Here is a 17249-nt window from a genome sequence, read left to right on the forward strand (position 1 = left end):
CCATGAATAATCACCCATTTGCAATTAAGAATTTCATGCGATGTTGAGATTAAATGACCCTTATCCTGGGAATATCCCATGAATATTGCGCAATTGTGGAAAAGCTTTTCTCACGACGTCGCGTTGAAAAGCAATTAAAGTGGCATTTACTTGTGAATAACCAGGCAACAAACGGCAACAAATCATCCATGGGGAAATCCCAAAAATGCTTTCTTGCTGCATATCGCCTGGTTATTCCCTGGTTATTCCTGGGATGATGGCTCTTTTATCTCGCTGTGTCTGAAAATCTTAAATGCGATTTGATAGTAATTGTACGATTGGGATATGAGTGTGTAGTGTGGATACACAACAATTCATAGTGCAAAGAGACATGGAGAACAACGGAGACTGTGCATGTACAGAGTTGCACACTGGAAAGCATCCTATAGAGACCACTTGTTCCACAGATTTGTGTCCACACAGACATGCTCTCACTATTCCTGCCTACTCCTACTCCTTCTACTCCTTCAGCTCATCCAGCTTTCACTTCTTCCCTTATGTTTTATAATACTCTAAACTATTAAACCGCTTGACAGAACAGTTGAATGCCGGTTGTCTCTCCGCAGAGCCTAGAAAACGGGGGGGGGGGGGGGAAGGTCACCGTGACACAAAAGGGAATGACTAAACATTACTAATGAAAACGATGAGAGGGGAAAGTGACCTGACTAATCTGTCATCTAACGCATGATTATTCATGTCTACCCATGTTTTTCGGGGATTTAAAAATCAGAGGTGGAGAAAGGTATAATTTTTGTTCAGTGCTTCAAGATGATAATAGCTACTGTTCAAGCTTACTTTCATGATCTATTCTGTTGGGTTTCTATACTCTCCAAATGTCCCAGTTTGGCAGAGATAGTCCCCATTAGTCCTCTTCCATCCCATTTTTTCGGCCGCTCTTCAAATGTCCTGGTTTCTTTCTCAAAAAAGGGTCTCAAATAGGATTATTTCTGCAGTGTGTTCTGGACCTATGCTAAGGGATCCTTATCCCATCTAAATCATCTCCTCCTTTTACCTTGATCTGGGAACAGCCCCTTGGATTTCTGTTGGAGGCCTCATTCGCACTACATTTTAAACCAGTTTGAAGTGGTTTAAATGACCTTTTTTGCACCAAAATGGTTTGGAGAGGGAGACGATGCGCTAGACCCATTTAATGTGCTTCTTTTTGACACTCATTTTTTTCTGTGTCTTTTTGCAATGAATCAAACTCAGCGCAAGTGTGAATGGGAAGCAGATCAGAATAGTTTTTTTAAAATGACATGATCCACTGAGGGTCCTTTTGGAACCAAATCATTGGTCAATGTGAACAAGAAGTGGGTTATTTTACAACAAGGAAATGCGATCGGGGCAAATGCAGTGTGAACCACGCTCCGCTGTTGAATCGATCCATCAATTTGGATTGCAAACTGATTTATTTGTAAGTGGGAATGAGGCCTTAATTTACCAAAAAACAACATATTCTCCATTTTGTTGCATCTGAACATCAGTTTGTGAGCAACTATACTGGGTACTTAACACATCTTGCTTTTAATAACATCACCAAAGGCTGTCCATAGATCTCACATTTTGGTCTATGTGAGACCAAATTTTCACTCCTACTTTGGTTGGGTCCCCCAAGACTGTCTCTTGACTTATCTTTACTACATAACACAACAGCACAAAGGTGGTTCAAGCAGGTGCGATAGTAGTCCTACTCTCTTAACTGGGTCACACAACAATTAGTTCTGACCCAAGAAATGGGCTAATTGCTTAAGGCTCAATTTAACAAGGAATGGGCCCTTGTGTAATAAAGTCTTTGGCGGAATAAGAGGGTCTTGCAAAGAACTCTCTCTATCTCTCTCTTTCTTCAAAAATAGGATAAAGAGAAATAAGGACTTGAATGGAAAAAAGGCATGACATAAAAGTGTGGCTCAATCTGTGTCAAGGCATCGTAGGCCACTCCGATCCAAAGTCATAACGTCAATGAAATGTCGATAGTCAGGCGCTCTAGGAAATTTGCCATGTTTTCATTTAAAGGGTGTGCTCTTCTTTAAATATGAATGTGCAATTCATTGCAATAACTTTGTTGTTGTCGTTGTTGTGTGCCTTCGAGATGTTTCCGGCTTATGGCAACCCTAAGGCAACCCTATCACCGAGTTTTCTTGGCACGTTTCTTCAGAGGGGGTTTGCCATTGCTCTCCTCTGAGGTTGAGAGCATGTGACTTGCCCAAGGTACTTATGGCAAAGCCGGGACTCGAACCTGGTTTCCAGAGTTGTGGTCCACATGAGAAACAGGATGAATGTGGCCAAGCAACATCAAAATGCGGGTAAGATATGGGAGAACATACAAGTTGGAGCAGTTTGCTTTTGCTCAAACCTCCTGGGAAGAGCAAGATTGTGCCTTTCTCCTCCTCTCCCCCGCTGAGTTAATTGAATACAAAGTATAGTCTTTTGTGGGTTTTTTGGGCTAAGTGGCCATGTTCCAGAAGATTTTATTCCTGATGTTTCGCCTGCATCTGTGGTTGGCATCTTCAAAGAATACAAACTACTTTTGCACTTTGAACCCAGTTTGCAGCAATTGAAAAGCAAGCTGAGAACGAAGGAAGAAAGCGGGAGGAAAAGAGAGAAACCAGAACATTTTAGAAGCAGCTGAAAAAGTGGGACAGCAGAGGATTAATCGGGAAAGTTGGAGGGTCTTGCCGTTTCTACTCAGTTAAAGGGCATGGGGCAGTTCAACTGGAAATTCAGATCCTAACCCTTCCCACATCACAAGGGAGCTGCTTGAGGTGTTACCTGTGCAAAACAACTTGCGCACACCTCCGCTGTGCAATTTGCTGGGAGTGAATGTAGGTAAGCCAACTCTCGGCCTCAGCTTTGTCTGGCATATTTGCATGCAAAAACATTTATGACAAGCCTTTCCCCAATTTACTACTTCCTTATGAAGATTCCTGGAAAAGCTCTTGTCAAAACAAAGACATCTATGTTACAGAATATTTGTGGTTTTCAGGGTTTGAAAGAGCCCCAGAAGAGACGTAGGATTTCTTGGCTGCCTACGTCTGTCGGCTGTTCCTGAAGTCATGCTTCTGCCACCTGAGAAGGAAGGACTAAGCAAGGACAACATATCCGGGTAATACCTGTATTACGCTAACCCTCTCCCCGAAAGCAACACTTGTGTGTCAGCTTTTTTTGGGATGAACATTTATGCTCACCATAATGGAAGACCACAGTGTTCCTTGCCTCTTTCTTGTTAGCAATGCCATACACTGCAATCAGTCCTTTGGGTTTCTTATTCAAGACTGTACATCTTGAAGTCGGAGACAGAGAGTGTACCTATGCTACACAGACATGATATTTTGATGCCTCGTACCTTCATCCTATGGAATTATAGGGTTTTTTTTTAGTGTAATGAGGTACTCTGAATTTGCCTGAATGTTGTATATCAAGGGCATGCTCCAAAGCGCTCAAGCAGAGAGTCCTAAGCCTCTTACCAAACCGGGGCAGATCCCAAGAGTCCATAGGATAGAACCACCCCAAAAGTGATATGAAACTGCTGCAATTGAATGGTGCGGACAGAGTATAATTTCTGGGGTCACTTTTATATCTGTTTTTTCCTTGGCATCAAGACTGCTCCGTTTGTTTGTTGTTGTTAACTGCCCCTGATTCAGCCCCAACTCATGTCCATTGCTCCACTCAGGTCCTTCAAATCCACGCCTGTGACCTCCCGGGTTGAGTCCATCCATCTGGCATGCGGTCTTCCTCTCTTTCTATTTCCCTCGTCCTTTCCTAGCATTATTGCCGTTTGCAGTGATTCATGCCTTCTCGTGATGTGCCCAAAGTACGGCAGCCTCAACGTGATCATTTTGGCTTCCAGGGAGATTTCAAGCTTCATCTGTTCAAGGACTCATTTGTTTGTCTTCTTGGCCATCTACTGTATTTTCAGCACTCTGTCCAGCAATGCATCTCAACTGAGTTGATATTCATCTTATCCACTTCCTTCACTGTCCAGATTTCATAGCTGTATGTGGTGATGAGGAATACAATGGCCTGGACAATACCTTTGGTGCCCAGTTGTATAGCTTTACTCTTTAGGATCTTCTCTTGTCCTTTCATGGCTGGTCTTCCCATTCCTAGTCTTCTTCTTATTTCCTGACTGCAATCTCCTTTCTGATCAATGTTTGCTCCTAGGTAGGGCACTCTTTAACTTATTGTCTTGATTAGTAGGGCATTGCCAACAAACAATGCCATGTCCTACATTGGAAGATGGGCAAATTCATGAGCCTCCAATTTTTTGGATGGCATTATTGGATCCTATAAAGAATGCAGTTTGACACTGCTTTAATTGCTGTGGCTCAATGCTGTGGAATTCTGGGGTTTTGTATTATTATTATTATTATTATGGGGTTTTGTAGTTTTGTGAGATATTTAGCCTTCTCTGTCACAGAGCTCTGGTGCCACAAGAAGCTAGAAATCCCAAGATGCCATAGCAAGGATCCATGGCAGCTAAAGTGTTGTCAAAGTGCATTATTTCTGCAGTGCAGATTGAGCCTAAATTGGTCCTGACCTGGCATCACAACTTACCTGTTCCGTTGTAACTGGCGAGTAAATCTTTCAGGTTGGATGCCAGTCTATAAACAAGAGGAGGGCCACCTTCCGTGGGCTCTGAGAAAGAAATGTGACTGTCCAGCATGGGAAGGAGATTACTGGTGATACTGGTGTTTGAGTGGATTTAGGCAGGAATGTGACAAAGATTGATATTCTGTTGTTCTCTCTTCTGGGTTTGTCCTAGAAGAGATTAGTCAAGGATTCCGCCTTGAAACCTAGACATAGCCACAGCCGAACTGCCAAGAAATACACAAAACCCTGCGCTCTGGATTCCTTCTGAAATGTGTGCGTCTGCCGTATATCTTCCAGCCAGGTCAACACATGCTGACCAGTGTGGAAAAGTACATAGAGATATGCGTGACTGAGGAAGCTTATCCAAAACCAAAACAATATATATATATATATATATATATATATATATATATATATATATGCGCACACGCCTCAAACCTGTTTGGCAAGAACTTCCTTTTAGGAGCAGAACGGAGACGACGCTGTGGGTTAAAAAGGCAAGAACAGCTGAGAGGGAATGGAGGAGGATTTTGTTTTTGTTTTCATTTGTTTGTTTGTTTATTGTCTACTCTGGCTCTGATGAAAGAGTGAAGATTAAAATGAAAAACAAAAGTTAAGTGAATGTGTTTCATGGCGGCTGGTGTTGGGTTCTAAATCTACCCATGATCCATGTGGCCCACAAGGAGGATTTGAGAAACGCTGGCCCAGACCTGATGTGGGGGAGCTGGTGTAACCGTATGCTCCTGGGGTTGCACAATGCCACACCTTGCTGGCGAATTGCAATGCTAAATGTGCATTTGCATTTGTATGTACAGTGTGCATCCATGTGCAAAGGATGATGTGCATCACGCATAACGCACATCATGTGTGTGGAACTCTACTTTTCCAACCTTAAACTGAATGCAGCCATTTGGCTTTGGACAAAAATGTCCAGACTATATGGGAATTTATGCATGCATAAAGGAGCCATGTAGGGGTTTGAGCATTGGACTACGACTCTGGAGACCCGTGTTCGAATCTCGGCTCAGCCATGAAACCCATGGGCAAGTCACAGTCATTCACCCTCAGAGGATGGCAATGGCAGACTCCCTCTGAAGAAACTTGACAAGAAAACCCCCTGATAGGGTTGCCTTTGAGTTGCCATAAGTCGGAAACAGCTTGAAGGCACACAACAACAAGACTGAGTTGTTTCTTTTTTGCACAACAACTCCTATCATCCCCCAATGACCATGCTGTCTGGGAGGATTTCTAGAAGTTGTCATTCAACAGGAAAAACAAGTAACCTTTCCAAACTCTGCCTTGAGGACTGTAAGTTCCTTGTTTTTTGGAGGAGTGGAAATAAAGATCTTGGCTTTATTGTGAGTTAACATAAGCCACATCCTGTTCCTCTTATCTGGATACATGAAGGCATTTCAAGGCAAAAAGGTAACATGATGTGCTATGCAGCTGCTCTTCCCATTGCCTTGGCGGTCCTCATCCCACTCAGCAACGCTTCTTCAAGGCTTTTCTCCCCTTCAGGTTGCAGTGCTTACTGGGTGAAGCGCATGGGAACCCGAAGGTGATGGATAGCACTTCTTTATTAACTTATTGAGCCGGCATGATGCCTTCAAATGACAGTTTGCTCTCTGAGCATCAAATGCCAAAGGAATGATCAGGGCTGTAAACAAGTTGTTTGTTTGTTGTTGTTTGATCAAGTTGACTTCAACCTATGGCAACCCTATGAACGAGAGACCTCCAAGACTCCCTGGCCATCAGCTGCCATGCTCAGGTCTTGGAGGCTCAGGACTGGTCCCAGGATGCAGATGTGGGTTAAATGGGTCTAGCGCATGGCCTCCCTCTCCGAATCGCTTCAGTATTAAATCTGCAGCATGGATGCAGCCTGCCTTTCCACCTCTCCAACCGCAATCCAGATCTAGCTAAAAGGCTTTCTCATACCCAGTTAGCATTCCCTATAACCTCTCTCCCATCCCTTTTGCAAACTGCAACCAAAGTCCTCTGCTGTGGGTGGAAGGTAAACACAAAAGGCCAAGAGCCGGCCTTTAGACTTTGGTCTGCGCACGTGATGCGTAAGTGTTGGATAGATGTTTTGACCTCGGTCCCAGACCGTATATTGTTTGGCTGTCTAAAAATGCTCAGTCGGAGGTCTGACCTGAGACAGAAAATCGTTATAGCTAGCGATGTAAAGAATACTCTTCAAAATTCGAAAACTGGTAGAAATACCTATTATTCCAAAATTTCAAAAGCCTTTTAAAGAGAAGAAATTCTGATCACTTCTTGATCGATCAATGAGTAAGAATTTTGATTTTTAATCATTTCCAAACGAAGCGAAGAGACGGGGCCTTTTGGCTGACAATCCCATGGCCAGGGTTTGCGTAGTATTTTGCGTAAGCAAAGCTACCCTTGATACTGGGTTTTGCCAGAGGCTCTTTCCGTTGTTAGGGTGATGATGTCCCCCCATCTTTGCCCACAGCTTTGCTTTGAAAGACAAAAGGGAACAAAAGGGGAGAGCGTTTTGTGTGTCGGTGGTGGAGGATAAGACCTTCTCCCCTTTATGCCATGCTCTGCCATTCAAGTTCCCACAGAAGAGAAACATATAGAATCATAATCATAGAGTTGGAAGAGACCACAAGGACCATCCAGTCCAACCCCCTTCTTCTGCCATGCAGGAACTCTCAATCAAAGCATCCCCATTGAGAGATGGCCATCCAGCCTCTGCTTCAAGACCTCCAAGGAGGGAGACTACACCAGTCTCTGAGGAAGGAGTGTCTTCCACTGTCCAACAGCCCTGACTCTGGAATCTCTTTTCCTGTACTTTGCATCCATTGCTCCATTGGGTCCTATTCTCTGGAGCAGCAGAAAACAAGCTTTCTCCCTCCTCAACATGACATCCCTTCAAATACTTAAACAGGGCTCTCCTATCACCTCTTAACCTTCTCTTCTTCAGGCTAAACACCCCCAGCTCCCTGAGTCTCTCCTCAAAGGGCTTCATGGTTTCCAGACCCTTCACCATTTTAGTCGCTCTCCTTTGGACACATGGCTCCAGTTTCTCAATGTCCTTTTTGAATTGTGGTGCCCAGAACTGGACACAATGGGTGTGTGTGTGTGTGTGTGTGTGTGTGTGAAATCCTAGCATTCGAAGGGATTCCCGGGGGTCATCCAACCCAACCTTTTCTACCATGAGTTGCATTTGAAGCTGAGAGTCTGTGACTTGCCCAAGGTCACCCAGCGGAATTGTTATCATTAAAGCGAATTTATTTAATTTGTAAAAGTAACAAAAAACATATTTTAAAAGAAATAATAATGAAATAAGAGAAATATATATATATATATATATATATAATGAAAAAGTATTTTAAAAGAAATAAAAATGAAATATAAATATATTCGTTATTTATATTAGTTTTGCTCGTTTTAAATTTAATGTTACTTATTTTTTAAAAAATCCAATCAATTAAAAAACCCCAAAAATAAAATAAATGTGAAAAATAAAATAATAACAAAAATAAAATTCAAAAAGTATTTTTAAACAATGAAAATTCCTGTTTTGTAAACAGCCTTTTCGCAAAAGGGCGAAGCGGGGCTCGAACCCGTGATCTCAGGCTCCGAAGGCCGGCTCTTTAGCTTCGTGCGCCACCGGCAGTTAAGGGGCGTGGCCATTCTATAATGTTCTTTTCTTGTCCGTTGCTTGTGACGTCACGGAGACCGCGCCTCGTTTCTTGCTCTCGGGCGCCCTCCTGTGTCTCCACTGAGGCATGGCACCCTGAAAGGAAATAGCAGCCGCTGAGCGCCCTCCTGTGTCTCTTCTAAGGCGTAAGAGCAGCCGGCTAAGAGCCATCGCTGCATGGCTCTCGGGCGCCCTCCTGTGGCTAGAATTAGGAAATATGCTTGAATGCAGCCACAGGAGGGCGCCCGAGAGCCAGGAATGAGTCCCTTGCAGGCAGCCTTCAACTCCTTTGCCAGAATCGATGGCTCCAATGGTCTCCTCCTGCGCAAGCATGTCTATATATATATATACACATACATACACACATACATAATATTACACACACAGTTATGTATACACATATATAATATACAGTTTCATACACGCACACACACACACACACACACAAGAATATATTAATTTATTTATTAAATATATTTATTAATTTGAGCTGCGAGAATATATATATATATATATATATACTTATTAATTGAGTGAAGCTGCAAGAGAATTTATTTGGAATCTTCTATTTATTTATTAATAAATCTTCTATAGTTGACAAGCCTTGGAACGGTTTCCAAACTAAGGTTGTGTCCGCACTGCAGAAATAACCCAGGTTGACACCGCTTTAGCTGCGGCTCAATGCTACGGAGTTATAGGAGCTGCAGTTCTGTGAAGCTAAAGCCTTCCCTAGCGCCACGACAAGCTACAATTCCCAGGATTCCATAGCATTGACCCGTGGCAGCTAAAGTGCAGATGGAGCCTAAGGTTAAGAAACCGAAAAAGAGAGAAAGAAAGAAAGGAAGGAAGGAAGGAGGAGGAAGGGTACTCCAAGGGCCATGTAGTCCAGCCCAATGCCATGCAAGAAGAAATAGCATCTTCTTCCAGAACATGGCCACATAGCCCAAAAAAACCCACCCAAAAACCCCATGTATGCCGGCCGTGAAAGCCTTCAACTTCGCAAAATGGAGACGTTTTGCTGCCTGAAGCAAAGGACTTTATGAAACACTGTTCCGCGGCTCTTCTTTCCAAAATAAGGAAGTTATAGTGGAACAGATTGATGGCGACAGACGCTCTCCAAGGCAAGAGCCCCTTTTGTCAAGATGTGTGAAGTGCACTCCGCTTTGCACCTCCGACAAAGTGGGCTTTGGGCCACACACAAGCTTCTGCCACAGTAATCTGTTCGTCTTTGTAAAGATGCCGCTTGATGCGCGGGTGGTTTTAAAGGACTGACATGGCTCCGGCTTCAGGAGGTGCACAGGCTGGGCATTCATCATCAAATATGCTTTTCTTACCTCTGTGGCTGGCATCCTGTTAGCAACACACGCCGGTGTGGCGCTGGAATAGGTCTTATTTCAATCACTGAGGAGGGAGGAATTACCTGCTGTGTTTGCGGTAGATCTGTTCCTTGATCCAAGTCATGGAAATCGACTCATTTTGGGTTTCCGTGGCTGAGTGGGGATTCGAATCCAGGTCCCCAGATTCCTAGTCCAACATTGAAACCACTACAGCATGCCACCTGTTACAACGTTTGTATCTACACTGTAGAAATAATGGCATGGCTCCGTCCTATAGAGTCCTGGGATCTTTGGCAGAGAAGGCTAAAGACCTTGTAAAGCTGCAGCACTTAAAGTAGTGTCAAACTGCATTATTTCTACAGTGCAGATGCAGTCAAAAGTGGGGGACATAGGGGTACCATATTTTGCAACAACACCTAGAAACACCTAATTCTGCCTTAAGTGTTAATAAAATGAGCTTCTGAAATGCAAGTTTTTAGACCACTTTTCCATGGCAAGGCTCAAATCTTGAGCTCCCCCAGTCAAAGCGAAAGCCTTCCGGATCCAAATCCAACACGTTTGTTTCAACCCAAACCCTGACGACAAACTGAGCAAGCAATTGTTTGTGTATGAATGCTGTTGAGCAAACAGCTGTTGTCACAGATGGAGTGTGTTTGAGACGTTGCAAGGCCCAGGTGCAGCGCTTTGGGACCAAACAATGCGCAATTGGGAGAGTCTTTCTCACAATGAACCTTTTTGCAAACCCTTGTTGCCTTTTCTATGCAGTTCCTAATCTTGGCTGAAGTCAAGAGTAGATCGAAAGGCCTAAAGCAGGAGTATGTAATCCAAGCAAAAGGGGTGTTTATGGCATATTAAACAAGCCCCTACATCATGGATGTAGTTACTACTACGCCACGTCTAGCCATAGTCTACTGCCTTCAGGTGTGATGAAGAACTTCATCAAGTACTTGACTTGGAGCTGTGTTGATGTAAGTTTTAACTACTGGTCCAGTTGGCTTACATATCTGGAACGGAGCAGGAGCATCCTCAGGCAGCAAAATGTTTTGGGTCTGCCATGGTGCCAGATGTAAAACCCTATATAAAGTTCCCTAAGCATCATCCTTCACACGACGATGCGCTTGGCTTTCCATATAACTTCACAAGCAGCTTAATAGATAAAAATAGGTGCATTGTTTGTGCCAATAAAATTTGACTGCTTTTCAAACAATGTGTTTCTCGTCTGTAGAACAAGGAGGAGAGGAGCAGATTGCATTTTATGCTCCTTCAAATCCATTTGGCTGCTTATGGCAAGCATCTAATTAATTTACATCGAAGTTACACCAGCGCCCATTAACAAGATTGCTGGAGTATGTTAAGTTGTAGCATAGTTGTAGCATAGCCCCGGTTGCATACATTGGGTTTCTGAAGTACAACATGGGCATTTTGTTGTGGGAACATCACCCGCAAACATGTTACACCTTCAGACAATCACTGGCCGTTGTTGTTGCATTGAACAACTGAAAACCTGTCGCCTTTGGGTTGTTTTCTTTTCCTGTCTCAATCTAAAATTATGCAGTTGTACAAATGCAAATCGCTTTAGTGTTACAGAACTGAGATGGTAACGCTTGCGTTATCTCTGGAGCAACAGAAAACAAGTTTGCTCCATCCTCGGTATGACATCCCTTCCAATATTTAAACATGGCTGTCATGTCACCTCTTAACCTTCTCTTCTCCAAGCTAAACATACCCAGCTCCCTAAGCTACTCCTCATGGCGCTTGGTGGCTTCCAGACCTTTTGTCATTTTGGTCACCTTCCTCTGGACATGCTCCGGCTTCTCAACATCCCTCTTGGTGCCCAGAACTGGACACAATGTTATTCCAGGTGAGGCTTGACCAAAGCAGAATGGAGTGGTACTATTGCTTCCTTCGATCTATACCCATGGCAATAGTGCCACAACCATGGCTATGTAGGGATCGTGAATACAGCCCAGTTACAGATGTGTAACTCTAGGCTGCACCTCCTTAACTGCGATAGATAATGCCAGGCATCGATCTGAAACCTTGGAAAGGGCATGCTAGCATTTCAGACTTGGACACTTTCACATTATGCAGTTATAGTTAAAGTGGTGTCAAACTGCTTTAATTCTGCAGCGTGGATGCAACCTAGGAGAAGGCTCCTTGCCACTCCCAAAGAGGAAAGAGTCCTACTTTGGTAAACATGTTTTCAGAACTCATTTCCATTATGCTAACACATTTTTGTTCTCCGCCGTGGCAGCGCTGAATGCCTCACTGTGTTCAGGGCCTTTAAAAACAAAGATAAAGGCACCCCAAATGTCACCCCGTTTCGCAAAACGCCTCGGCCGATAACAACATGCGTCGTGAAACGTCTCTGAAATGCAAAATGCCATGCTGGCAATTGAGGCTCTCGCCAGCCCCGGGGCTTGGTGGTCCTGTCACATCCGATCAGACAGTGAGTCGGCCGTTCACAGCTTGTTGGCACTCCGACTGTGTACTTTGCAATCCTTCTACACAGGGGTTAGTGGAAGGCTGGAATCACGCAGAGTCCAAGTTCCAGGACATGGCTGCAGGCGGGTTTTGACTCGGCGTGGTTTTAAATTTGCTCCCAGCGTGGATTCAAAGCCTACATTGGCTGAGATGGACGTCAGAGATTTTCTCTCCTGAAGGTAGGGCTAAACATTTGACAGCCAGTATGCCCACTCCTGTCCTGAGAGCCAGCGTGGCATAGCTTCAGTCCCTATCCATCCATCCATTAGATTATTCAAAGATATAGCCATGCTAATCTGTAGAATCAGTATGTAGAGAGATCTTGTAACACCTTTGAGACTAACTAGAAATTGGCAGCATGAGCTTCCATAGACTTCAGTCTTCTTCCTTGGGTGCATCTACGAAAGCTCAGTGCTTCCAGGACAGATTACACCCTTGCTTTTCACCTGGGGATGCTTCCTCTTTAAATAAGAGTTAAAGTCCAGTACTTACATTGACCCATGAATAAGGAGACTCAGGGGCTGCACAGACTGTCCCTAAGTGGCGCCCTGCCACTGCTCCTTTTTTGCGCCAGACCGGGACCGCAGCAACTATATACCGCAGCACCAATCTCGCCTTTCTGCATTGTAAAGCTGCTACTGTTGCAAAAAGGAGCTGCAAAAAGCAGCGGCTTTCCACGCCACTGTCCGGGAAAGCAGCCAAAGGGCTGATAAGACAGCTAGTTTTCAAACAAACAACCCCCTCCCAGCACAGCAGTCAGTGTAAGCTACACAGTCCTGGAGAGTTGCAGTAGCTTTACCAAAAGGGTTTACCAGAAGAATTGTCAGACGGTCCGAGGTTCAGGGTAACAGATAGGCAGGTCGATGAAGCAGTCCAAGGTCAAGGTTTCCGGGTATTCAAGACAAGAAGCCAAGGAGCCAGAGACAGAGTCTTTCCTCTAAAAGAGTCAGATATCCACTGGCAAAGAACCACACATGCTCCAGGTGCTTAAGGCAAGGAGCTGGTCTTCAGCTGTGCCTGATTACGAAGACGCTTCTGATAAAGCCTCCGAGATCTTCGAAGGCCCTCTCTTTCTGCTCGACGCTCATTGAAGGTAGGCACACTGCCCAGATCCTCCTCCATGTCCACAGCCTCGGCACCAGGCAAACTTGACTGCTGAACCTCTGGAGGGGCCATAGACTCTGCTCCAGCAGAACTAGGGCCAGCCTCTGGCTCCTCCATTACAGGTTCAAGCCCCTGGGGCTCTGGCTCCTCCGTTATAGGTTCAGATCTCAGAGGCTCTAGCTCATCCTCTGAGTCCTCCAAGCCATCTTCCAGGCTGGGCATGACAGCCACAGAAAGGGTGCTATAGCTATGGCGCCGTGGGTTTTCAGTGTTACTTTGGCACTGCGTCATGGAGATGCAGCACCAGAGGAGCGCCGTGATGCCGCACACTGTTTGGTGCGGCACACAGCGTCACATTGGCCTGGAGGCAGAGTCGGGGCCTGCGTTGTGTAGATGCCATGCCCCGACGCTGCCCCCAGGGCGGCCAAACATGCCAATCTATGCGTTATCTACAGTGAGCATTTAGGAAAGCAGTTTAGACATGGAAAGAAAATAGTTTCTGAAGAAAAGGGGGCAGACAGCAAAGATAAGCATTCTGGGTGTGAATGATTTTCATTGTTTCAGTACTGGAAACCTGGGGACCAAAGGAAAAGTTCCTTGGGGTGCAGGAATCCTTATTTGGGGGAAATGCCCTGGTTTTTGCCCATCCCCTCCCTGGAGCTGGAAGGATGACATATAGCCACATCGCAAGGTCTTTCCATCCAGGAGGCATTGCAAAACCTTTTATTACAGTTTCCACTTGCCTCCGCCATTCGCTGGTTCCTTTGCTGGGATGGTATATTTCTCCAACCCCTTGTTTTTCTCCTGAAGACTTCAGAGGCTGTTTACTTTGTAGGGTTGCGTTCCTTTACCTCTGGAACGACACGAATGCGAAGTGGGGGCAGTTGAAAGGTCAGCATCCCTGCATTGCTGAGGGATGCAAGGAGACGCACCAAGAGCAAACGCATGCATGCGCATTTTCACAAACGTCAACGTATGACCCAAAACGCACTGCAGAAATAATGCAGTTTGAGACCTGCCTTAACTGCCTTGGCTCAATGCTAGGGAATCCCAAGAAGTGTAGTTTTCAACTTCCTTGCAGAGACCAAACTTGCGGCTGTCGTTAAACAACTCAACAAATTTCTACGCTCTTTCTCTTTCTTCTCATATATAAAATATATATAAAATAAAATTAATAAATAATAAGTAATGTTTTTAATTGTACTGTTTTTAAACTTGTGAGCAGCTCTGAGTCTCAGTTTTTGGGAAAAGGGTGGAATAATAATAATAATAATAATAATAATAATAATAATAATAATAATAATAGCATTATCTAAAAACCAACATAAGCTTCTAGTCTCGCAAGGAAGAAAACAGAGCTGAGAGTAGAGTCATACTTTGGGACAAGCGAAGGAGAAGCGCGAAGGGTTTTGAAAGGAGAGTGTTGTGTTGATACAACAAAACAAAACAAACAGCTTTCTGCTTAAAATGACAATATTCTTACTTTCCGCGACGCCGGCGAAGGAGAGAAAGGATCGTCTGTTTTGCGGCAGCAACACTTGTTGGCGGATGGTACTATGGATCCGTTGTCAGGAACAGTCCTGTCTTCCTGGGAGAGAAACAAGCCATGATCTAATAAATACATCTCTTCTAGCATGGGTTTTCTATGATGCCTTTGTGCGGAGAGATGGCTCCTTTGGTTGCAAAGGCCATTGAGAAGATATATATATATATATATATATATATATATATATATATATATATATAGCTAATTCTTTTTGCTCTGCAAAGAAACAGCCGCTCTGAAGCATTTTGCTCCTGGATTTGTGAGCGGTGGTGCAATGCTTTGAGCCTTGGATTATGACTCTGAAAGCGTTTAATTTATAATCATATCCCTTTATTTTTGTATTACATGTATCCTTTTCTTTTCTTATTTTATTGGCCAAGATTTCCAAAACTGTCATAAAAATGCAATGGAGACGGAGGATATCCTCGACGTGCGCCTTTACATCTCTCAGACCTCTCTGATTTATGGCCATTCATTATTATTCATTATTATTTGCGCATGTTCATACATTTTTCTAATCCAAGCCACAAAGCACTCGGTCCACAAATCAAACGACGCTGGGTCAATTAATTCATAAATAATTACACGGAAGGCCTCCGAAAAGCAGGTGAAAATGCCAACGGCTATTATAGATGCCGAAAGTACATCTCAGGTCCAAAACACACTGCAGAAATAATCCGGTTTGGAACCGTTTTAACTGCCCTGGCTCATTGCTAGGGAATCCTGGGAAGTGTAGTTTTGTGAGACATTGATCCTTCTCTGCCAGAGAGCTCTGGTGCTGCAATCAGGGTTGCCATGTCCCCCTTTTACCCAGGACTTGCACGGTTTTGGGGCTTGCAGTGATGGTGAACCTATGGCACGCGTGCCAGAGGTGGCACTCAGAGCACTCTCTGTGGGCACACATGCTGTCGCCCCAGCAGAGTTTGCCAGAGTTTGTTACTAGAAAGCCAGAAGGACATGGCACTTTGCAATAAATAAGTGGGGTCCGGGTTGCAGTTTGGGCACTCGGTCTGTAAAAGGTTCTGCATCGCTGGAGTGGAGTGTCCCCACCCGGTTTTCCAGAAAAGCCCCAGGAGCCGGTCATCTGGAGCCCCTCTCCATCCGTCCGTCGCTCGCTGGCCAGGCTCCTCTGAAGAAGGTGCATCAGGGAAGGAGAGGGACACAGAGAGGGAGAGAGAGTCCAGCCTCCCTCCGCAGAATGCTTCCCCTTCGACTGCTCCAAGTTCTTCTTCATCCCCGTCTTCTTGACCAGGGCAGGGCAGGGCAGGGCAAGGCAAGGGGGTCTGAGCAGAGCAGAGGCAGAGTGTGCGTGTTTTATGACTTCGCTGCTGTGTTGTATACACACACACACACAAGAGCCAGTGAGAGTCCTCAGACTACAATTTCCATTGCCTCCCAACTCACATGGCCATTGCCCTGGAGGGCTCAAGGATTCTGGAACTTCCAGAAAGGGGCTTCTGCTGTGTATGTGTATATATAGATGTGTGTGTGTGTATGTATACACACATACACAGAGCAAAAGTATGCATGTGTGTTTGTGTATATGGGTGTGCGCATATACACATGCACACACACACACACACACACACATATATATGCAGACCTCTGATATTTATACATATATATATATATATATATATATATACACACATATATATATATAAAATTATAACTTTGTATATATAATTATATATGTGTATGAGTGTATATATGAAACAGTATGTTATACAGTATATATGGCTCTTTAGCCGGCTAAGATCTTAGCACATTTCCCAATGCCAGCCACAGGAGGGCGCCCGAGAACCATGCAGCGCTGGCTCTTTAGCCGGCTGCTCTTTGGCGATGAAGCCACAGGAGGGCGCCAGAGAGAGAGAGAGAGAGAGACCAGAGGGCGCTCCAGAGCAATAGGGAAAGGGGTGGCGCCCTTAGCGAGTGCAGAGACTGAGTTTGGGACTACAATTCCCATCGCCCCCAACCAACCCACATGCACACATATTCATATAGCTATCTATCTATACACACATATATACATATATCTATACTGTATCTATGTCTATAACTATATACACACACACACATATATATCCACACATACACATGCATATATGTGTGTGTGTGTGTAGGCTGCTGCATCCGCACTGCAGAAATAACCCGGTTTGACACCGCTTTAACTGCCGTGGCTCAAGGCTAGAGGATTCTGGGAAAGCAGCTACACAAACACACAAGGGGGGGGACATTGTTTTCAGACGAAAAACAAAAACCCTCCCGTCGCCATGGCAACGCACACCCGGAACTTCCGGCGCGGCTCAAAGCCGCCATTAACCCTCCTTCTCTCCGAGCGGCGTCGCTCTAGGCCTCCAGACTCTATGGCGGCGGGCGCCATCTTCCCCTCCCCTCCCGTTCCCTTTCAGAGTAGCCAATCAGCAGCGACGTCCTCCGTTCGCCCATTGGTCGGGCGGAACTGTGTGCAAAGCGTCCCCTGTGC

The 17249-nt window shown here is 44.8% G+C and overlaps 1 long non-coding RNA gene across 1 annotated transcript; it reads right to left on the reverse strand.

The window, feature by feature from the left end:
- Nucleotides 1–8097: 8097 nt before the first annotated feature.
- Nucleotides 8098–17134, reverse strand: LOC121937266. The gene is made up of 3 exons (XR_006105096.1): nucleotides 17050–17134; nucleotides 14702–14806; nucleotides 8098–8389 (listed from the first exon to the last, which is right to left on the reverse strand). It is a non-coding gene; the product is annotated as an uncharacterized LOC121937266 (long non-coding RNA).
- Nucleotides 17135–17249: the final 115 nt, after the last annotated feature.

Source organism: Sceloporus undulatus, chromosome 7, assembly GCF_019175285.1.
Source record: "Sceloporus undulatus isolate JIND9_A2432 ecotype Alabama chromosome 7, SceUnd_v1.1, whole genome shotgun sequence".
NCBI classification, from domain to species: domain Eukaryota; kingdom Metazoa; phylum Chordata; class Lepidosauria; order Squamata; family Phrynosomatidae; genus Sceloporus; species Sceloporus undulatus.